The sequence below is a fragment of the Schistocerca americana genome, chromosome 5 (assembly GCF_021461395.2).
Source record: "Schistocerca americana isolate TAMUIC-IGC-003095 chromosome 5, iqSchAmer2.1, whole genome shotgun sequence".
In the NCBI taxonomy this organism is placed as follows: Eukaryota; Metazoa; Arthropoda; class Insecta; order Orthoptera; family Acrididae; genus Schistocerca; species Schistocerca americana.
The window spans coordinates 25,529,648-25,554,454 of record NC_060123.1 but is presented as its reverse complement, the minus strand read 5'-3'; positions in this window follow the sequence as shown (position 1 = coordinate 25,554,454).

Below are 24,807 nucleotides of genomic sequence, written 5' to 3'. Positions count from 1 at the left end.
ACTAATGAGGAGGTATTGAATAGGATTGGGGAGAAGAGAAGTTTGTGGCACAACTTGACTAGAAGAAGGGATCGGTTGGTAGAACATGTTTTGAGGCATCAAGGGATCACAAATTTAGCATTGGGGGGCAGCGTGGAGGGTAAAAATCGTAGAGGGAGACCAAGAGATCAATACACTAAGCAGATTCAGAAGGATGTAGGTTGCAGTAGGTACTGGGAGATGAAGAAGCTTGCACAGGATAGAGTAGCATGGAGAGCTGCATCAAACGAGTATCAGGACTGAAGACCACAACAACAACAACAGATGTATTTAGTTTCTCTCGCAATTCGAAATGCACAAAGTCACTGAAAGCTAAAATACAGCAAAGTTACAACCAACCAACCGAGCAAGAAACCTCAAAAAGAAAAGAATTTAAAGGAAACTTTCACAATAAGTTTCACAATCTAAAGACCGTCTTTTTAACTAAATACCTAGGAGTGACAACTACAAACAACTTAAATAGGAAAGATCATACACAGAATTTTCTGGGGAAGGCAATTCAAAGACTGCATTTTACTGGCGGAACACTGGGAAGATGCGCCAGGTATACTAAAGAAACTGCCTACACTACGCTTATCCTTGCTCTGTTACAGTATTGCTGTGTATTATGGGATCCTTAACAGATACGATTGACAATGGACTTTGATGTAGTTCAACAAAGGGCAGCTCATTTTGTCCTATCGCGAAATAGTGGAGAGAGTTTCGCTGATATGATACAAGAGTTGGGGTGCCAGTCATTAAAACAAAGACGTTTTTCTTGACAAGAGATCTTGTCACGAAATTTCAATGTGCCTTCCCTTCATGTGTTTAAGCCAAGAACGGTCGTGAGTGCATATTACAGCAGTTAAAGAAGATATAAAGTGAAGTTATTAGTTATCAGAACGCCACGTGTCGTGGGCAGTATCTATCATTATGTAAAGTCAGAAAACTGTGTTAATGTGTTGAAAAGTGTCGAATATAACGGAGTAGCCCAGAGCCGTCAGATTGCAAATCTGATTCTGTGACGTGTGTGACAAAGCAATTTATGTAGTAAAACAAGTATAGTACAAACGTTGTTGACAGTTATCAACTGGCATCCCTAAACACTCCACTTCAGCAGGATCACCAACTATATGGAGCCTGGCGACTGAGCACTATTACTGTGCTACGAGGGACTTACCAAAGCAGCAAGACACCAGGTTAGTGATACCTCCCAGAGAACCACTTCCTTCTCGCTACGATGTCAACGAGGGCGTTGTACTCTCAATACGAAAATATTTTATTGAGGTTATCCTAAATGGAGAGTAACAACCACCGCAATAAAATACACCCATCTTTACAAAAAACAGAACACCCTGAACGACCAGGGATAGGATGTTAACATTCACAGGACCGAGGTGACAGAAATGCCAATCATTTCCGCAGAACCTACTAATGTACATGTTAATATTCACAGGACATGTACATTAGTATTTTCTGCAGAAGTGACTGGAATTTCTGTCACCTCTGTCAGCGTGTGTCCTGTTGCTGAGCAGGCACAGGATGCGACATAGGTCCTGATAACGTGTTCCCAGCGTGATGGCATCGGCGCGTATAGGGTGCGATTGGCGACCTGTAGTATAACCATCCATCCTGCATTCATCTGGTTCCAAAGTTCATCTGTGGTGGTTGGCATTGTGTCACAGCACTGTAGCTGTCGCTTCATCATATCCCACACATTTTCGATTGCCGACAAGTCTGGTGATCTGGCGGCCCAGGGCAAAAGGCTGACATCTTGTGACAACAAGACGGCACATGTTTGTGCAGCAACTTGTGGTAGTGCATTGTCTTGCTGAAAAAGGACGTCTGGGGTGTTGTGCACGAAGGGTATGGCTACAGGTCGCAGGATGTCATTCATGTGCGTCACGCTGGTCGCAGCGTCCTGGACACGGGCCACCTGTGATTTATGGTTATGCGCAATAGCACTCCACACCATAAGGCCTGAGTTGTGGCTGTATGCCTTGAGCAAATGCAATCACTATGATGGCGGTCCCCCTGTCTGTGGCGAACCAAAATGAGGCCATCATTTTCAAACAAGCAGAACCTGGGTTCGTCCGAAAACACGATCTGATGCCGTTCCTGTCCTCAGTAACGTCGTTCCATACGCCATTGTCGTTTAGCATGTTTCTGCACTTTCTTCAAAGACAGGCGACAAGTGGACAACGCAATCTTAACCCATGCCGTAATAAAAGGGGACGGACTGTCGTATCTGTGTTACACTGTACCACTGTTGCGCCAGAACCGAGGAGGACGCAGATGTGTCCTGCAAAGCCATTCGGCTGAGGTGTCGATCTTCTCGGAGGAGGGGGGAATTTGGTGGACAGGAATCTGCCTGACGGATGAAAGACATTCTCTCATGTCAATAAAACGCCGTTTCTCAAACTCACTGATTTGACAGTAAGCTTCGCGCATGCGTCTTTAAGGCACCTGCAGGTCTGCTCAAGTCGCACTGATCCATTACCTTCGTTTCATAGCGACAACGAGTGCCACAGGCGCATTTTACCTCTAGCTGGTGTTGCCCCGCGATATCGACGATCACCTTGAACCCACTGGCCGACATGGTTCAAATGCTAATCTTTTTTTTCCCCATTCTAACGTACAGGTCTTGTGAATTAGATCGTCCTATCTCCAGTCGTTCAAAGTGTTCTGTTTCTTCTGAAAATGTATGTACAAGAAATCAGAGTATGTACGGAAAGATTTAAGTGTTAGTTTTTCCCACACGCGGTTCGAAAGCGGAACGGTAGAAAAACAGTCTGAAGTTTATGAATCCTCTAGTAGGCACTTAAGTGTTAATTACGGAGTAGTGATGTAGATGTAAATAACTCAGACAGCAGTCGTTATGCTTCTGCCATATTAAGGCCGTATGCTGTATTCTCTCTTCAAGGTACCCGCGACGATATCTTTCTGCAAGTTTATGCTGGATCATACGTGGCCAGCCTTGTCCAGACCTACCTCTACAGAGAGAGTGTTAGACTTTAGCCCTGGCTGGCACATCCACGTTATCTCTCACCCAGAGAAAATATCAGGTCATGGTTTGACGAGAGACGGGTACATGTCATTCGCCAGTCAGTACCACCGAAGAAATCTGGTATATATTTGTAGCAGGATGGAATAACTTACCTGTATCTGTCACGTGAGCTCAGTTCGACTCAGAATGGAGGAACTGTTGCCGCGGTTGGTGACAGTTCTGTGTACTAAAGTTGGCATCTTACGTGCTTCGAAATTACCTATCAGTGGTTCCATTTATTATTACTACCATACTGTGGGCACACCCTAAGTTCTCTATATACTATCCTAAATAGTATTTCAATTCTAATACGCATCAGAGCATATACTGTTCTGCACAATAACAGAAGCAAGATTCGTATAGCAAGGAACGATAGGTAGTGCTCAAAGTTCCGTCGACATTGAAGTCGCTAGAGACGAACAGCTGAACAGTAGTTGCGCGAATACAGACATGGGAACCGTTAATTACACTCTCCAGTTACATTAACGTGACCATCACTCAAATTTCAAAATAACAACTTATCGCAGCGTGGACCGCTGCCAAACGTGCACGGAGAGAGTCAGGGCGGTTCTGAAAGGCACCGACAGTGATGTGGAGCCATATCGATTCGATTGTCGTGGGCAGTTGGCCTACGTTTTTCGGTTGAAGATCGATGACGCGAATAGCCCGATGGAGGTCGTCCCACAGATTCTCGATTGGATTTAAAACAAGGGTGTTTTGTGGCAAGGTGAGTACAGTAAACTTATCATGGTGGTCTTCGAACCACGCACGTACACTGCCAGCTGTGTGACACGCATTTAGCTGCTGATAGATGCCATTGCTTCGAAGAAAAGCAAACTGCAAATAGGTGTGGACATGGTCCCCAAGGATAGATGCATACCAGTGTTGATCCACTGTGCTTCCAGAATGACAAGATTATCCAGGGAATGTCCGACCGTAACGCTCCCTGGTATGTTGCAGGATGTTCGCTTTCAGACGTTGCACGCCGTACACTCCAAAGCCATCTGTGCGATGCAGCACAAAACGTGATTTATTTGAAAAGGCCGCCTGTCGACAATGGACATTCAGCTGCGATACTGGCTTGAAAAATCGAGCCTTCGCCGCAGATAAAGAGCAGTCAGCACGGGTGCACGAACTAGGCACCAGCTGCAGGCACCAATACGAACCAACGTAAGCTGAGCAGACGCCAGTGGTAGCCACTTGTTCATCTGATCGATTAGTTGCCCAACAGTTGCACGTCCGTTCACTCGTACACATTTCAGCAATCGTCGTCCATTCCTGTCATCTACGGCCCGTTGTAACCTCCCCCCTCACTTATCGACCTTAATGACAGTGAAAAATTAAACCGCATGCACCTAATGGAAATTTGGGAAAAGCAATCGTCACCGAAGTTAATTTGTAGGTAAAGAGGCAGGAAAGGGTTACATCTAAATGAAAGGAAAAATGCAAATGAAATTGGTGGAAATTACTTTTGAGAAAAGGGTAAAATTAGTAAAGAAAGTAAATGTGCGGTCGTTACGTTAACAATTAATTGGCGTTAATTAGATATTGGAGACTTGGGGAAAATTACGGTCGCCAGTCCTTTGGACAGCTACTATAATAACTCAAAGTGAAAGATTAATGCACATATACTTAGCACTAAGAGCGTGGCAACTGAAGGTTGACACGTGTTGTGTGAGAACTGCATATTTGTCACAAGCAGTAAATTTGGCTACACTCTGACTTAATTTAGCAAAAGAATTAATAAAACCGGAAAATTGAAAATTAATTTAGTGACTGAAATTAACAGTGAGCTTTGTTTCTGAAGCACTACGAAATTCAGTAAAATAAGGTTAGTCTTGGGCTACCTCAACAATCATTTCAAAAGCTACTTGAAGCTACGCAATTCAGAAATAAGAGATTCAACTTTGAACTTTAATTAAATGATTCTGAACAACTAACAATAGTAAAATTTAGTACGTACCAAGCTGAGCTGCAGTCACAGGTAAGCTAAAATATGGTAACAAAACTCGCACTCTTAATTTGTGCTTGTGTAATCTGAATATTGTAGCCAGCTATGAATACCTTAACTGAACTTTGAAATTAAAGCAGTGAAATCGAATGATATTACTTTAAATGCTGGCGTTTGAATTTCAACGACACTCGAGTTCATTTCGGAAAAGGAAGGGACCCTGCTTGGTAATGCAATTGGGACAATGAGCAACAAAGGTTCAAGCTAAGTTGCTGTATTTTAGTTATGCTAATAGAACAGTTTGAAAAGCTCAGGTCTGCCATACAGTTCTATAACTTTACGTGCTTCCAGTCTTCCTTGTTGCTTGATTGAAGGTTTGAAGTCGTCGATCGAGGAGGTGGCGACAGTCACTCATTGTCGGCCGTCACTGTTGCAGAAGCTGGATGTTGGCGCGCCTTCTTCTCGACACGGTCACCAGTCGAAACGGGCTCTTTATGTGCGCCGGTTAATGCTTCCCGTCCGCGACACCGTGTCAGAAACTATCATAGCAAGTCGAGCGCAATTACATGCTGCCAAACCCCGAAAGCGCGGCAACTCGCGGGAGCGTCACACAACACACCTGCTCCACCTGTCCTACTCCAGCCAGACTCTCTCTGCTCGCGCTCCGTGCAGCCGAGTCAACACTACCAAAGATCCTAAAAGCTTTGGTTCTCCACACGACCTATCGATGTAATCGTTCGATAGAATAGTTTTCCCAAGGCCAGACCCAGCGTAAAAATACAAATAATATTTACAAAACAAACCAATTATACATCGACATAAATGCATAAATATATATATACAAATAGTAAAAGAATTACCATATATAAAGACACAGAAATGTCATATCTTCAGGTAACAAAATAAGGAAAAAAATTTATAGTACAACAGATGGAAATAGGAGGATATGCATTCCCTGCGTTACATCGTGATACTCCACAGTTGCCTGCACAGCTTTTAGATAACGCCATCTTGCCGAGCGCGGTATGCTTTAACCAAGCCGGCACTCGAAAAGTTTACAAGCTAAGCCGTTTCAGAAATGCTTCTACCCTTGTTCCGAAAGCCAATCATCACACCCTTCTGGACGTCTGATAAACTGCTACGTTTCCGCATTACCACAATGACTGCGCTGTTTTCCGCGTCCCGTCTATAAGCTCTATAGTATCCTTGACTGCAGTTGCTACCACTTGCTGCTCGTAAGTGGTCATTGCACGTTGATTTCGAGTATAGGTGGTGGTCACGTTAATGCGATTAGAACGTGAACAACGCAATGTTATGAATTATAGATGAAGGATTTGAGCCAAAGCCAGTCTCCAGTGTGCGAGTGCAGAATCAGATCAGTGTGTTCCGTTAATGTCTATAGCAAGAGCTCACAATATTCACCTGCGTACAATGTTCACAAACAAAACGTTATTCAGACAACTTGTGAGTTAACGAGCATTCCGCTCTCATTTAAATATGGCCGAAAGAGTCAGCCTACAGGCATTGTGAAACGAACCGTCTCGTCTAGGGCAGAAAGGGCGCAGATTCACCACGAGATGGGGAAAAACTCACAGGCGTCTATTGTCTATTGAGGCCTAAGCGCTGTAGTGTTCGAGTGAGACAGAAAAGAACCTACATCATAGGGAAACGCAGTAGAAGGCTTTTGTGGCCAAAGAGATGTAACAATGTTAAATATGGCGGAACTAAAATCGGCCATAAAGGGAAACATTTATGGAAACTATTTAATTCCGTACTAATGCAGGGAATGAAGCCACAATAGTTCTAATCTACTATCCTTCATAAATGTTCATGGTGATCTCAATAAAACTTGAATATTGATCATATCTATAACAGTTTAGGATTTACTGTTAAAGTGATATTAACAAGTTTTGTAACAAAGACCTGAATGCTAAAACGTGAACGCTTTAGTCGGTCTTAACGATCGACATTTCATATAGAAGCGCATCATTAAAATGACAAAAGTTATAAATATCAACTCTGTAACTTTATTTGTTTAAAAGATGCAGTAAATTTAAATTATGAGTATTTTCAGTTAAGGGGGGTAGGACGTCAAACGGGCCGACCTGGAGCAGGAGAGGCACCACAGGACATTTTAATTTCCACTGTCTATACTTTTACAAATAAATTCATAAAACTTTAACAGCATGACCAGGAAAGATTCAGGATTCTTACTCATAGCATTGGAAGCTCAAAAACGTAACAAAACCCTTTTTTTTACATGTGAAATTTCATCATTTTTTCACTTACTACTGGCTGCATTTGTTGCTATAGGTACACTTTTCTTCCTAAGTAAGAGAGATTCTTCGATGACTTTTGTACAGCATACAAACCATAGTTACAGGTGTATGGAACTCTAGAAGTTATTTAATTTATGAAAAAATGAATGAACTGTCACATTTTAAACTTCATGTTTAGAAAAAAACCAAGTTTTATAGTAAATTATCTCAATTTTTCCACAGTTTTTTAATAGATTTGGAAAATTCTAGAGTTTCATACACCTGTAACTACTGTTTGTATGCTATGAAAAATTCATCGAAGAATCTCTCTTACTTAGGAAGCAACAAATGCAGCCAGTAATATGTGAAAAAATGATGAAATTTCACATGTAAAAAAAGGTATTTTGCTACGTTTTTGAACTTCTACTGCGATGAGTGAGAGTCCTCAATGCTTCCTGGTCATGGTGACAAAGTTTTATGAATTTATTTGTAAAAGTATAGACAGTAGAAATTAAAATGTCCTGTGTTGACACTCCTGCTCCAAGTCGGCACGTTTGACGTCCTACCCCCCTTAAGCATCTCACAAAACATACTGAGCGATGACATCATGACACCATATTGAACCATTAGGTAATAGAATATTTGTTGTAAAGTTTAGTGCATAATACTTACTTTTGTTCTTTATTTATTTATAAGAAAGCCCATTGCTGCAAGGCTACTGGCCGTGACATTTAAAGTTAAGAAGGAAATTGTACTGGTTTTATGTAAAAGATAACTTTTGTTACGTAATGGATACCATTGTTACTTTATTTAGAACGTGAAAGTGGTCAAGCTTTGATTATTTAAATATGTTAAAATGTAAAATAATGTAGAATAAGCTGTAGCCAATCAGATGGACGGCTTCAGGAAAGGGAACTGCACTAGTCAGCAGAGCGAGGATCTTCGGCGCGCGAGAAACGCGGCCGGGGACGGGCAGAGAGACAGTGCTGGTGGAGACGCGAAAGCAGACGGTCGGTCTTTCACTAGCTAGGAAGTGAAACGACTTAGAAAATTTCGCTTTGTGTCGTATCGATGGGCTGAGTCTCTGAGCGGTGAGTAGCCGTGCTCCTGGTGTGGACTCTAACTTTTCGTGTAGATAACTTGTATTTCGCGATGAGATTGTGAATGGCCGGCCTGTGCGGCCGAGCGGTTCTAGGCGCTTCAGTCTGGAACCGCGCGACCGCTACGGTCGTAGGTTCGAATCCTGCCTCGGGCATGGATGTGTGTGATGTCCTTAGGTTAGTTAGGTTTAAGTAGTTCTAAGTTCTAGGGGACTGATGACCTCATATGTTAAGTTCAAAATGGCTCTGAGCACTATGGGACTTAACATCTGTGGTCATCAGTCTCCTAGAACTTAGAACTACTTAAACCTAACTAACCTTAAGACACCACACACATCCATGCCCGAGGCAGGATTCGAACCTGTGACCGTAGCAGTCGCGCGGTTGAGGACTGAGCGCCTTAACCGCGAGACCACCGCAGCCGGCTCAGATGTTAAGTCCCATAGTGCTCAGAGCCATTTGAATTTGATTGTGAATGATCGAACTGTGTCAAATGGTTATGCGCTCGATTGTAACAGGATCGCTAAATACGACCTCTTTCACTTTTAGTTTGCTTTCTGAATAAACATTATTCTAACCAAATCGCAACTGTGTGGTCTACATAATTTATGGGTCGTTAATTCAGTTCCCGATATTATTATTGTTACTGTTATTACATGTTACGTTAACTTTGTATTTCGCGAACTTACCATCAGCCAGACAATTTAACCAAAGGGTCACAAGTGTGTAATTTAGTGCGTGTAATGCGACACGTGCGGTTCTATCCCTAGACGTGTTTGAGCCAAGACATTTCGACCAAGAGGAACCGCCTGTGAGCCCGAACACCTTTGGGATGTTAGCTCGCAAACTTAAGCAACAGAAGAACTGGATAACATGGATTAATGAACACAAGATTTCCCTAAGTTACATTTTACGCCCCTAGAATTGATTCTGCGCCAGCAGGAGAGAAATAAATGAGAGGTAATCTTTGGCAATCGATTTTGGCAGAACACAGTTTGGTGAAGATTGTGCTTCGACATATTAATAACTTCTGCGAATTATATCGTAAATAATTCCAGCCAAGCTGCAAGTTTTGTTATACACTGATAAGCCGGAACATTATGATCAGGTACCTAACACCCAGAATGTCCGCCTTTGGCACGGTTAACAGTAGTGACGCGTCTTGGCATGGAAGCAATGAGGTCTTGGTAGGTTGCTGGAGAGAGTTGGGACCACGTCTGCACACACAAGTCACCCAATTCCCGTGTATTCCGGGGAGTGGGGCGATGTGCTCTGACGCCATGTTCAATCACATCTAAGATTTGTTAGACCGGATTCATATCTGTCGAGTCAGGGAGGTCAGCACATCAACAGTAACTCGACACTGTGTTCCTCGAACCACTCCATCACACTCCTCGCCTTGTGATATGGTTTATCAGCTTGTTGAAAAATGCCACTGCCGTCGGGAAACACGATCGTAATGAAGGGGTGTACATGGTCCGCAAGCAGTGTCAACACTTCGTGGCCATCATGGTGTAAGTAGGCTGTTTAGGTTTTTATGTTGGTAACGCCACGTAGCGCTCTGTATGAAAATCACTGACTGTGCTGTGTGCAGTCTGTGGCTGGTTTGCATTGTTGGAATTTTTGCTATTGTAGTGTTGGGCAGTTGGATGTTAACAGCGCGTACCGTTGCGAAGTTGGAAGTGAGCCGCCACCAGTGGTGGATGTGGGAAGAGAGATGGCAAATTTTGAGAGCGGACGATCTGGACGTGTGTCCATAAGAAAAAGTAAATTTGTAGTACTGTATATCATGAACTCATTATATATATATATATATATATATATATATATATATATATATATATATATATATAGGATGACTTTTGATTATTATTAAGGTAAATACATTGTTTGTTCTCTATCAAAATCTTTCATTTGCTAACTATGCCTATCAGTAGTTAGCGCTATCAAATGGTTCAAAATGGCTCTCAGAACTATGGGACTTAACATCTGTGGTCATCAGTCCCCTAGAACTTGGAACTACTTAAACTTAAATAATCTAAGGACATCACACACATCGATGCCCGAGGCAGGATTCGAACCTACGACCGTAGGGGTCACGCGGTTCCAAACTGAAGCGCCTAGAACCGCTCGGCCACACCGGCCGCCAGTGCTTTCAGTAGTTAGAATCTTTTATTTAGCTGGCAGTATTTGCGCTCGCTGTATTGCAGTAGTTCGAATAACGAAGGTTTTAGTGAGGTAAGTGATTCATGAAAGGTATAGGTTAATGTTAGTCAGGTCCATTATTTTGTAGGGATACTTGAAAGTCAGACCGCGTTGCGCTAAAAATATTGTGTGTTAGTTTAGTGTTGATCAGAATAATTAAAGAGAGAAATGTCTGAGTACGTTTAGTTCTGCTCAGCTGTTTGAAAATCAAATAACGTAAGAGGTTTATCAGCACAGGAAATCATTAATTTTTCTAAGGGGATGTTTCAATGGTGCCTTGTACGTGATTCACCGGACCCATGTATGTCCACATTAATGTTCCCCTGAGCATAATGGAGCTGTCGCCAGCTTGTCTCCGTCCACACTACAGGTGTCAAGGAACTGTTCCCCTTGATGGGATGGATTCGCCCCTCTCATCGGCATGATGATCGCGATTCGTCAGACCATGCAACACTCTGCCACTGTGCCTATGTCCAGTGCCGAAGGTCACGCGCCAGTTTTAGTAGTAGTTACCGAGGTCGTGGTCTTAACATTGGCTCACGCATGGATCGGCGGCTGCTGAAGCCCATCGTTGGGACTGTTCATTGCTCTGTGTGTTCAGACACTTTTGTACTCGGCGCAGAGTTAAATTCCGGTGTTAGTTTCGCCACAGTTCACCGGCTGTCCTGTTTTTACCTGTACGCCAAGCCTACGACGTTCGATATCTGTAATGAGGGGTGACCCCCCCCCCAACCCCACGACGTCTGGACGTGGTCTCACCTTGGTTTCGCCCCGTGTTGAAGACACTCACCACGGCACTCTTTGAACGCAATATCTAAAACGCTCGTGCCGAGCCTCCGAGCCATCACAATCTTCCTTAGGTGAAACACAGATAGATCACACACCTCGTAACGTTCTGCCAGATAAGCGTCGATGTCAGACAGGAGCGGCTGCAGGCACTCTGGCTTAACAGGTGGTGTGACGTCACGCTAGTCCAGACACGAGCGAGCGTAGCTGGCGCAGGAGCTGGACTGGAGCTGTTCGTTTGACCAGCGGGCCACACCTAAGTCTCTGCTATATGCAGAGAGTATGGACCAAGAAGTAAGCCGACTGTCGATGGGCAGCATGGAGGGTAAACGGTTACTGTGAGTCAGGAGTGGTTCCAGGTTTCTGTTGTGGTGGGGGTCACAGTATGTCACACTTTCTCCCTTTCGCCCACCCCCAAATTTAGTTTGCTGTCAACATTACTTTTAATATGCCATAAGTACTTACGATAAAAATAAAAATAATAATAATAAATTCATGTTCCGTAGAATGCAGTCAGCAGCTGATAGATTCACAATCGCACCCAATCTTCTATTTCCTCGTCCAACTGAAACAGACGTTCACGCATGTCTTTCCTTAGGTTGCCAAAGAGGTGAAAGCCACAAGGTTAAAGATCCGGGCTGTAAGGAGGATGTGAAACGTCCCTTGGAAAAAATTAAAAATGACAGTGCTAGTAAAATTATACGTAATTTGATTTTCAAACAGCTGAGCAAAACTCAACGTACTCAGACAGTTTTCTCTTTACTTATTCTGATCATCACTAAACTGACACGCAATATTTTTAGCGCAACGCAGTCTGAATTTCAATAATCCCCACAAAAGAATGGCCCTGACTAACAATAACCTATACCTTTCATGAATCACTTACCTCACAAAGATCTTCGTTACTCGAACTACTGCAATACAGCGAGCTCTAATACTGCCAGCTAAATAAAAGTTTCTAACTACTGAAGGCACTAACTACTGATACGCATAGTTACCAAACGAAAGATTTTGATAGAGAAGAAACAATGTATTTACCTTAATAGTGTTCAAAAGTCATCATATATATATATCTATCAATTGATCACATCCATCTTTACAAATTTCCTTTTTCTGGCCGCTACACGTCCAGATCGTCCGCTCAAAACCTCTCAAAACTCCGCTATCTCTCTCCCCACATCCATCACTGCTGGCGGCTCACCTCCAACTGCACAACGCTACGCGCTGTTCACATCCAACTGCCCAACACTACAATAGCGAATATTCCAACAATGCCAACCAGCCACAGACTGCACACAGCACTGTCAGTGATTTTCATACAGAGCTCTGCGTGGCGTTACCAACATAAAACCCTAAACAGCCTACTTATAAATGTTAGAGCGTTTTCCAATGTAATCGCCGGAGCATAGCCTTCGTCCTATTAGTAATCTGCGTGTGGGCGTTATCGTGCAATACGATGCTGCTTCCTGATCGTGTTCTTGGGCGTTTAGACTTTATGACGCATCGCAGTTTCTGTAAAGTTTCTTCACCGTGCAGTGCATTGATTGTGGTTCTATGCGCAAGGCACTGACCTTACTGGAACTCGTATGAGCAGCTTTCGATTCCCTTGGCTTGGGAGATGTGGGACGTTTCCAATGTTGGTTTTGCAGTTTGCCCTATGGCTGTTCGAATGCTGTAGGACGGAAACATACTGTTTCACGTTAACACACGCCTTCACACTACCAATCGGACGAAGGTACATCTTCATTGTGGATGCACATTTACTTTGATCTCTGGCGGAAATATGAAGTTAGAGAGCATGGAGGATATGCGCGGCGTAGGTGGAGCTTAATGGGAGTGAGGGTCATCCGGGAAGCGCGCCGAGATATTCCACGCATGTGTGGTAAACACTGTGTGTGGGTGACGCAGTGGTTGACGAAAGTGACCAGTCAGCAGGAGATCCCGGGTTCTGGCCTCTGTCCGGCGCACATTTTCACGCGTCACCTCTGATCCCTCAAAATCCCAATGCAGCTGATATCATTACTTCCTTCCCTTTCTTTTCCTTTCTCCCCCTCCCACCTTCAATTTACATAACACTTCTGTATGTATTGATTAAGGAAGCGTTGTCGATAGATTAACTTTAGTGACTACCCCGAAAGGACGTGTCATATTTCCTCCTGCGGAACGTTTGAGCTCGTGTTTGTTTAGACTTAACGTGCTTGCGGACTTTGTGCAATGAGATCATGGTAAATACGCTCAGGAAATTGACATTACGTTTGAACTTCTGTCTGGAATAAACACTACCGAAAGCCTTAGATATGGAATGTTTCCTCTGTGAGCAGGCGAAGATCCCACCATCGGAACTTCTGGGTATCCGTGTCTCAACTCTCAGTATCACTGTTTACGTTAAAATGATCAGTGACGCTGGTTGCGAGCTCGTTTGAAACTCGACCAATCTGGGACTCCGTTTCTGTCACGCTGACGGTAACGTAGATATGGTCAAAGTCGAATACGCGGTATTAGGCGTTAGAACTATTCGCATTTAAGGGTACAGTACCACCTGACATTGAAAATAAGTACAACATTCTTCGTTATTCTTCTCAGAACAACATATTTTTTGTAATAACAACTCAATTTCACTTAATACACCGAAGCTGGATACTAGTGTAGGAAAGAAAAGCAATTTATTTATTTAACTGATCACATGTGCACTCCCACAAAATAAATCCCTATGTCCAATTTGGTGAGATCTGCGAAATAAATGAATGTATGGTTGTCTGCTAACTGCAGATAGTGAAGGTGCAATATATGATCATCTTTGAGACGGCCCTTTGGTCACCTTTGGTGGAACCAAAGAGATGAAATTTACCTGAGCTTTGAGCACCTGAAATGTGGCTGACCAATACGGTAGCAAGGTGCTCCCCCACTTCGACAGAGGTGCGAGAGGACCTGAAGGACGGCCATTTTTCAGCACTCTGCCGCTGGATCCTGTGTCGGTAAGACCTGTCTTAGGTGTGCTCCGTAAAGACAAAAGAGTGGATAGAATGGTATGCATGTGGAATACTTAAGAGTAGTTTGGAATAATTATATCTCTGTTTCAGGAACTTTTGCGGGGAGAATTAAATGTCAGGCAGGTAATATTAATGGGATTGTAGTAATCTTCGGAAGTGACCAACGGTCACAATGAAACCACGTGTAGCAATAAGTTGAAATACTTCCGTGTGCTTAAGTTAAGCTGAATTACTAGCGTGTGTACTATAAGTTGGAAGTATTTAAGAAATGGTGTGTGCAGGTCTTGAAATTAGAGACGAGTACTTCCACGTGGTGAGTACTGTGTGAGTCTCAATCTGTGTATGAGACAAAGGATAAAGAGAAGTACTCGTCCATGGTATCAGTTGAGGACTCGCGTGTGTGACGAATATGTTCTTAATATTACTTTGCGTGTTATGTTTCCGTGTGACGCTTGATTCAAACTATAATACTCTGAGAGTGAAGCAAGACCGTAAGATAGAGAATCACCAATGTAAAGCCATGCCCACTGGGCGGAGTTTCTCATGTGTAATTGTTGTAGAAAATGTAATGGTATGTTTAGGTTATAGAATTTATCGGAATAAAAAAAAAGATAGTGAAAAGAAAAAGATTGGTGGCCTTTTCCTTCGAATAGTATGTTGTCATGATATCCAGATTTATAATGTGTGCGCCATTCATATTCAGTGCGATGGCCACGTGTTGATCAAAGCCGTTGGGTAAGAAAGAAAATGTGGTATTGCCAGTGCATAGTGAACTGTCAGAGTTGTATAAATTACTAATAGTCAGATGTGCGTTATCCGTTTCTGCTGCGTAATATTCAAACAGGAGAATAATTTGTAACTTAATTGTGGTACTAGAGCTCATGTTACTCTATAAATAAGAATGAATCCACTCGCTTGGCAGACCACTCGTCTTGCAGGCCTGACTGCTTGATGCCACAATATGAGCAAGGCATGTTCGAACTGCTATTCGACGTGCCTGCTGAGGATGTTACTGTGGCTTTCTGGCAAAATGGCACTCTTCATGATTGTAAGGCAGAACGCTGGGGCCACATCCGCACATACTCCATTCTTAATTGGGTACGTCAGATCACAATTGATCTGCGCAGCTATGTTCTCTCTTATCTGACCAACAGTGGATGCAGGGCAGTAATCATGTACGACGGACTGCCGCGCATTTGTTCTGTGTGTGGAAAAGAGGCCGACGTCAGATCAAAATGTCTGCAGCGACGGATAACGCTGCTACCAACTGGAGGAGTGGTACTTCCCTCGTCGTCTACGACACTTCCGTTCACATATGCGACGGCGCTTAAGTCGCTGTCAGCCGTCCAGCGGCTCTCTGAGTCATGTGAACAGCTGATGGATAGTGTTACGCTCCTCTCTGTACCGGCGGTGGATGAGGTGACTGACGATGCGACTTCAGCCATCTTCTCAGCTCCAGTGGTTGCTCCGGCTGCGTCCATGGCCGACGCATATGTACACTGCTGGCCATTAAAATTGCTACACCAAGAAGAAATGCACATGATAAACGGGTATTCATTGGACAAATATATTATTCTAGAACTGACATGTGATTACGTTTTCACGCAATTTGGGTGCATAGATCCTGAGAAATCAGTACCCACAACAACCATCTCTGGCCGTAATAACGGCCTTGATACCCCTGGGCATTTGAGTCAAACAGAGCTTGGATGGCGTGTACAAGTACAGCTACCCATGCAGCTTCAACACGATACCACAGTTCATCAAGAGCAGTGACTGGCATATTGTGACGAGCCACTTGCTCGGCCACCATTGACCAGACGTTTTCAATTGGTGAGAGATCTGGAGAATGTGCTGGCCAGGGCAGCAGTCGAACATTTTCTGTATCCAGAAAGGCACGTACAGGACCTGCAACATGCGGTTGTGCATTATCCTGCTGAAATGTAGGGTTTCGCAGGGATCGAATGAAGATTAGAGCCACGGGTCGTAACACATCTGAAATGTAACGTCCACTGTTCAAAGTGCCGTCATTGCGAACAAGAGGTGACCGAGACGTTTAACCAATGGCACCCTATACCATCACGCCCGGTGATACGCCAGTATGGCGATGACGAATGTGCGTTCACGGCGATGTCGCTAAACACGGATGCGACCATCATGATGCTGTAAACAGAACCTGGATCCGTTTTGCCATTCGTGCACCCAGGTTCGTCGTTGAGTACGCCATCTCAGGCGCTCCTGTCTGTGATGTAGCGTCAAGGGTAACTGCAGCCATTGTCTCCCAGCTGATAGTCCATGCTGCTGCAAACGTCGTGGAACTGTTCGTGTAGATGGTTGTTGTCTTGCAAACGTCCCCCCTGTTGGCTGAGGGATCCTGACGTGGCTGCACGATCCGTTACAGCCATGCGGATAAGATGCCTGTCATCTCGACTGCTAGTGCTACGAGGCCGTTGGGATCCAGCACGGTGTTCCGTATTACCCTCCTGAACCCACCGATTCCATATTCTGCTAACAGTCATTGGATCTCGACCAACGCGAGCAGCAATGTCGCGATACGATAAACCGCAATTGCGATAGGCTGCAATCCGACCTTTATCAAAGTCGGAAACGTGATGGTACGCATTTCTCCTCCTTACACGAGGCATCACAACAGCGTTTCACCAGGCAACGCCGGTCAACTGCTGTTTGTGTATGGGAAATCGGTTGGAAACTTTCCTCATGTCAACACGATGTACGTGACAGCATCTTCTTCCTGTCGGTTAAATTTCGCGTCTGTAGCACGTCACTTTCGTGCTGTGGGAATTTTAATGGCCAGTAGCGTAGAAAGAACTCCTTAGTCGACTCTCTGGTTGTCCCGATGGTGGCCTTTCTGCCTGATCGGCGGTACTTCCTCCCTTACTCGGACATGGAAGGGCGATTAAGTTAACAACGCTCCCCTAGACGACGCAAAAGGAGGCTCCGTACAACGTCGGAACGGGTCGCTTCTCCCTGACCCGATGATACACTGCCTGTTGTGCAAATCTATGTTTCAGCATCAGAGATCGTGGACGATGGCGTGATCATTGCGGCTGTGGAACGACAACCCTCAATGACTCTCGCATGGACGGAACGGGATGTTCCTGCTTCTGAAGCCCTTACAGTCGGCAGCCGTTGAATATAGGGCAACCACGGCGACGGAGTCACTGCTGGCATGGAGAGAGGATTTTAAAGAAAGAGCTTAGGCCGTACTGGAATCTCAGCCGATAGGGGAGGCGACGTGTTGATGTCAACTGCTGCGCTGTGCAAATGTCGCCAGCAGAAGCCTATACTCTCCCATCCCAGTAGGGAGCTGGCCCATGCATACCGCCGGCCGGAGTGGCCGAGCGGTTAAAGCCGCTACAGTCTGGAACCGCACGACCGCTACGGTCGGAGGTTCGAGTCCTACCTCGGGCATGGGTGCATGTGTGTGTGTGTGTGTGTGTGTGTGTGTGTGTGTGTGTTGTCCTTAAAGTAGTTCAAGTTAGATTAAGTAGTGCGTAAGCATAGCGACCGATGACCTCAGCAGTTTGGTCCCATAGAAGCTTACCCCAAATTTCCATTTTTCTGACCACTGCGCGTAAGTATGTACAGTGCTCCTTCCCCGCCAGGAGGTTTGGAGGAGCCGGGTCACAGAAGCTCAACACTCGGCATCTGCAAGATACTGATCGTTGTCAACATATCACTAACACTTGGACAAGGTGCGGAGGGCGTCTGGGAGCCTACGCATCAGTGGTGGGCTGGTAGCTTAAATGTGTCTAATGGATGCTCCGTCGCACGTTCATCACTTACGGCAGGGACGTGGCTGCTTAGCACAGGCACACTACAGAATTCTACTTCAGCGCGACCTCGATGGCTAGCCACATTCCTCAGGAGCGCAAACTGAACGCAGCGTGGTTAAGGCGAAGCTCCGAGCGGTTGCTCACCGGAACCTACTGGCGGCTGTGGTGCGTGCCCGCAGACCTGATGTAGTGTTGCATGGCACGAGAATCCCTCCTTGCATCATATTGTGCGTGATCGTAGGCACCGCAGACAAAACTTACGTCACCGAACACGTGGATTACCGTGCGCAGCATGTCACCTGTAAGGCGGACATAATCGATAGCTTTGTCGAATATTTTCGCCGAGTCTACCGTGCCGACGATGGGGACGTTCTGGACTTCGATCCTATCGCCGTAGACGTTCTACGCGCCCTAACGCTTGAGGAGGGGGCTGCATTAATGGAACCTTTCACCTCCGAGGAGGTCACTTCCGGTATTTTCAGGGCTACCCTGTGCAAGTCGCCAGGCATCGACGGACTTGCTAATGAATTTTATCGAACGTTTTGTAGTCTCATATCTACACGCTGGATGGAGTTGTATAACGTACTGCTCTTCTGCAACTGCGACTCCGCAAGCTTTTGTCGACGGCATTATTGTTCCCGTTCATAAACCGGTACCGACACATTACTAAAACCCATTACCGCCCTATCACCTTATTAAATACTGATTACAAGATTTTTTCGCGGTTTCTGGCGGTGCGCTGCGGACCCCTTTTAACATGTGTCCTCCCCATCAAGTAAACTACTCCAGGGGCAAAGTTAATGTCCGTACAGTCACTGGAATCTGTCGTGACGTGACTGCGCCGACAGAGGCGTGCAGACTTCTTGGGGCAATTGTAATCGCTAATTTTGACAGCACGTTTGACAGACTGCCCCATATACTTCTATATTTAGTCTTAGAACGGAAGGCCTTCCCTGCCCGGTTTATCAGCGTCCGTCCGCGACTCTACAGCAGCGTGCGTTCGTTGGTCAAGGTCAATTGGCGCGTGGCGGGTCCGATACCGTTCCAACTGTTGGTCCGCCAAGGCTGTCCCCTATCCACACACCCTTGTGCAGTGGAGCCGGAGCTGCCCATAGGCCTGCTGACGACGCAGTTGTCTGGACTCTCCTTACGCGGTTACACCTTCCTATGTGCATACGCAGATGACCTCTTAGTGCTAGTTCGTTCTCGGGAGGAGGTCTCACAGATCCTCGACTTCATTACGGCTCATTGTAGGGCGGCTGGAAGTGTGCTGAATGAGTACAAATCCACGGATCTGTCTACTGGTCGTGGGCTGCCCCCGGAAGATCTAGCAACCCTGCCCTGTGTCCAGCATCTCCGCTTTCTTGGGGTCACCTATACGTCGTCTACACGGCGGTCAACTTTCGTCAAGTTTCCGGGTCCCGCTTAATAGGTTAGGAGTCCACTACACACAGCAGGCGGCTACACGGGTAGTGGGGGCTGTGTGGAAGGGACTGGGCGGTTTTTTAGGTTAGACGGTCTCAGGGAACCACAGAAGGGACGTCCGTCTAAAAGTGGGCAGGTAAAACACAGTAAGGTAGTTGTAGAAACGATTGGTATTGTAGTTGTAAATTGTCGTAACTATGTTGGGAAAGAAACAGAGCTCCAAACCCTAATAGAGAGCACTGAAGCTCAAATAGTTGCAGGCACAGAGAGCTGGCTAAAGCCGGAAATAAGTTCAGCCGATTTTTTTTCAAACGATCTAACAGTGTTCAGAAAGAATAGATTAAATACAGTTGGTGGTGGAGTATTTATTGCTGTCAGAGGTAGTTTGCCTTGAAGCGAAATTGAAGTAGATAGTTCGTGTGAAATAGTATGGGTAGAGGTTATACCTGACAATCGGACTAAACTATTAATTGGATCGTGTTACCGACCCCCCGACTCAGAGGATAAAGTTGCTGAACAGTTCAAAGAAAACTTGAGTCTCATTTCAAATAAGTATCTCACTCATACAATTATAGTCGGTGGTGACTTCAATCTACCCTCGATATGCTGGAAAAATTGTACGTTTAAAGCCGGCGGCAAGCATAAAATGTCATCGGAAATTGTAGTGAATGCTTTCTCAGAAAATTATTTTAAACAATTAGTTCATGAGCCCACTCGAAGAGTAAATGATTGCGAAAGCATATTTGACCTTTTAGCAACAAATAATCCTGGACAAAGTAAGTATTGTGGCGAATACAGGAATTAGCGACCACAAGGCAGTTGCTGCTAGGCTGAATACCATAACACCCACAACCATCAAAAAGAAACGCAAATACTATCTATTTAAAAAAGCTGATAAAAATGCTCTTGACGCCTTTTTAAGAGTCAGTCTTCACTCCTTCCGATCTGATCATGTAAGTGTAGAAAAGTTGTGGAATGCTTTCTAAGAGATAGTGTCGACAGAAATTGAGAGATATATACCACATACTTAATAAGTGATGGCACTGATCCCCCACGGTACACAAAACGCGTCACATTGTTGTTGCAGAAGCAACGAAAAAAGCATGCCAAATTTCATATAAGGCAAAATCCCCTACATTGACAAAGTTTTACAGAAGTTCGAATCATGGCACGTACTTCAATGCGAGATGCTTTTAATAATTTCCACAACGAAATTCTGTCTCGAAATCTTGCAGAAAACCTAAAGAGATTCTAGTCAGACATAAAGTACACCAGTGGCAAGACACAATCAGTACCTTCACAGATCGATAACAACGGTGAAGTCACTGATGACAGAGCCACTAAAGCAGAGTCGTTAAACACAGTTTTCCGAAACTCCTTCACGAAAGAAGACGAAGAAAATATTCCTCAGTTGCAATCAAGAAACATAGAAGTAGATATCCTCGGTGTAACGAAGCAGCTTAAATCACTTAATAAGGCAAGGCCTCCGGTCCAGATCGTATACCAATCAAGTTCCTCTCAGAGTACGCTGATAAAATAGCTTCATATTTAGCAATTATATACAACCACTCGCTCACAGAAAGATCCGAAGCTAAAGACTTGAAAATTGCTCAAGTCACACCAATACCCAAAAAGGGAAGTAGGAGTAATCCACTGAATTACAGGCCTACATCACTAACGTCGATTTGCAATAGGGTTTTGGAACATATACTGCATTCGAACATTATGAAGTATCTCGAAGAAAACGATTTATCGACACATAGTCAGCACGGTTTCAGAAAATATCGTTCTTGTGCAACACAACTAGCTCTTTATGCTCATGAAGTAATAAGTGCTATCGACAGGGGATGTCAATTTGATTCCGTATTTTTAGATTTCCAGAAGGCTTTCGACACCGTTCATCACAAGTGTCTTCTAACCAAACTGCGTGCCTACGGAATAACGCCTCAGTTGTGCGACTGGATTCTCGATTTCCTTCAGAAAGGTCACAGTCCGTCGTAGTAGACGGCAAATCATCGAGTATAACAAAAGTAATATCCGGCGTTCCCCAAGGAAGTGTTATAGGCTCTCTACTGCTCCTGATCTATATTAACGACATAGGAGACAATCTGAGTAGCCGTCTTAGATTGTTTGCAAATGATGTTGTCATTTACGGTCTTGTACAGTCATCAGATGATCAAAACGAATTGCAAAATGATTTAGATAAGATATCTCTATGGTGCGATAAGTGGCAACTAGCCATGAATAAGGAAAAGTGTGAAGTTATTCACATGAGTACTAAAAGAAATCAGCTAAATTTGGATTAGGCGATAAGTCACACTAATGAGAAAGCTGTAAATTCAACTAAATACTTAGGGATTACAATAACAAATAACCTAAATTGGAACGATCACATAGATAATATTGTGGGTAGAGCAAACCAAACACTGTGATTCATTGGCAGAACACTTAGAAGGTGCAACAGGTCTACCAAAGAGACTGCTTACACTACGCTTGTCCGCCCTGTTGTGGCGTATTGCTGCGGTGTGGGATCCGCATCAGGTGAGATAGACGGATGACATCGGAAAAGTATAAAGAAGGGCAGCTTGTTTTATATTATCGCGGAATAGGGGAGACAGTGTCACATATATGATACGTGAATTGAAGTGGCAATCATTAAAACTAAGGCGTTTTTCGTTGCAACGGGATCTTTTCATGGAGGTTCAATCACTAGTTTTCTCCTCCGATTGCGAAAAAATTCTGTTGGCGCCCACCTACATAGGGAGAAATGATCATCACGATAAAGTAAGAGAAATCAGTGCTCGCACAGAAAAATTTAAGTGCTCGTTTTTCCCGCGTGCCGTTCGAGAGTGGAACGGTAGAGAGACACCTTGAAGGTGGTTCATTAAACCCTCTGCCAGGCACATTATTGTGAAAAGCAGAGTAATCACGTAATGTAGATGTAGCGTGTTGTCTGTCTAAAGGTCTATATGGCGTCCAGAATGGTTCATATTGAGCAGGTTCTACCGATGCCGATTACGACACGATGCTATGATATTCAAAAGGCACTCAGGTATTTCCTGACGGCTGAGTCCATCTGCAACTCGTCCTAGTGTGCGGGTGGGGCTAGGTCTGACGAACATGCGCTGTCGTGAGGCGGCACTTTACATGGTCACGGTGTATAAACAATGGCGCAGTGTGAAGGCTCCAATACGCAGTATTTACTTGCCATTATGTGTCGAGCCTAACATCGCAGAACGCGCGTTACCATTCTTACGGTTGACTGTGGTTTCATGACTCAGTCATCTCAGTTTCTTTCCGACGCACATCAAATCGACTTGGTATTATGTGACCTGTGGGAAGTATCCAACTAATCAGCGCCTGTCGTAGTGTCAACGATTACCATCACCGGTTAAGCTGTGTAGCCGTTAAGGATGCCAGGTTGTTCGGCCGACAAATGGTCGCGTATTTTTTACAAGTGCCGCCGCTCGTTATTGACCCAGAATCCTGTCTTTGCCCAGTGATTGAATATTTCCCTGACGCAAAGTCTCGGACGGTTCTCTGGATAAAGGGGGGGAGCCTTGGCACATCTAGATCTAGATGCTCATCACTCACACCTTGCAGACTGCATGTTCGAAAGTTGCGCGCAGTTCCCCTTGTGGCACGTATTTTGACAATTTTCTTAACAGGATTTTTACCACGCCCCCACTAAGTTGGCGTGTTCCAGGCGTGGCAGGCACCCGCCCAATTCTAAACGAAACATGAAGCGCCTATACCTTGGACTCGACCCTTGCCATCCTTCATCACTTTGCGGGGTTTCCAGGGTTCCGGATCGGTGGAATAGTTTTAATTTGTTTTTACGATGTATGTGTGTGCATAAATGAATATGTAAGTAAAGTAAAAATGAGCAGTATCAGGTGCAGCACAGTGATGGGATGGGGGAGGCATCGTGTCCAGGCCTCGGGATTCGACTCCCGTCCACCTTGTCTCCTCCAGCCTGTAGCTGACTGAGACCCTGGTAAAAAATTAAAAAAATGAAAAATAAAAAATTAAAAGAATGAAAATTAAATAACGATTTAACAACTGAATTAACAAGACACATGTTTTATTTGTTTAAAAACATTAAAAACGGGGGTAGCGTAAAAAAATAAAAAGTAGGCTGATCCCTCATGAAGTCCCAATGCATCTGATATCATTAGTTTCTTTCCTTGCATTTCCTTTCCTTTCTCCCCCTTTACTTTCAATTTACATAATATTGCTGTGTATATAGATTACGAAAGCTTTATCGTAGTCAATTCATTTTTCTGTTTGGCGTTCGCTAAACGAATGCAGTTCCTATCAGACGCCACTATTATTAATTTTAGATTTCGCATACGTTTGATCGACAGTCAAAACGAAGATCGAAAACTGGTAATATCTTTCATCCAAATAGTCCTGATTTCGCTAAGAATATACACCGGTGGTGGGTAGACTTACATCACGATATAATTTTGTAATACAAGCTAGGGTGGAAATTAGCGATGTAAATGACTTTCTCCATTTCAGTATTTGTGATGATGTGGTCCCATACTCCGAGTAGCGTAGGGAACGATGCGGGAGACCTGCTCCGCCGACTATGCAGGGTCGTAGCGGTGGTGGTTTGCCATTGCCTTCCTCCGACCGTAATGGGAATGAATGAATGATGATGATAAAGACAACACAACACCACCTAGTCATCTCGAGGCAGGGAAAATCCCAGACCCCGCCGGGAATCGAACCCGGTACCTCGAGCGCAGGAAGCGAGAACGCTGCCGCAAGACCACGAGACTGTGAAAAGCATTTTAAAGAAGGAGACCGTAACAATTTTTGCAAAAGACTATGAATGCGAAGTGTGCATGAAAGCTTTCAATCTGTCGCCGGCACTTCAAATTTTAACATTCGCAATCTACAATATTATCAAACAATAATCAAATAAGAAACTGTGACTAACAAGATATTTAAGACCAACGTACTTTACGTACTTCATTTTGTTTCAGTTTCATTGTTTTCCATAAGCCTCTCGTGAAAGTTACACAATGCCACAAATATTTAAAATTTTTACGTTATACTTTAAATTGTGTATATTTCACAATGAGAGCGTTGCCTCCAGGTACAGACAATTTATATTATCAGCCGTGTTGCGTGACGAGTCATACATGTGTGCCAGTAAAAACAGAGAACCTAAAATAGAACCTGTGGCACCTTATTCCGTTTTTCACCCCTTCAGTCAATCG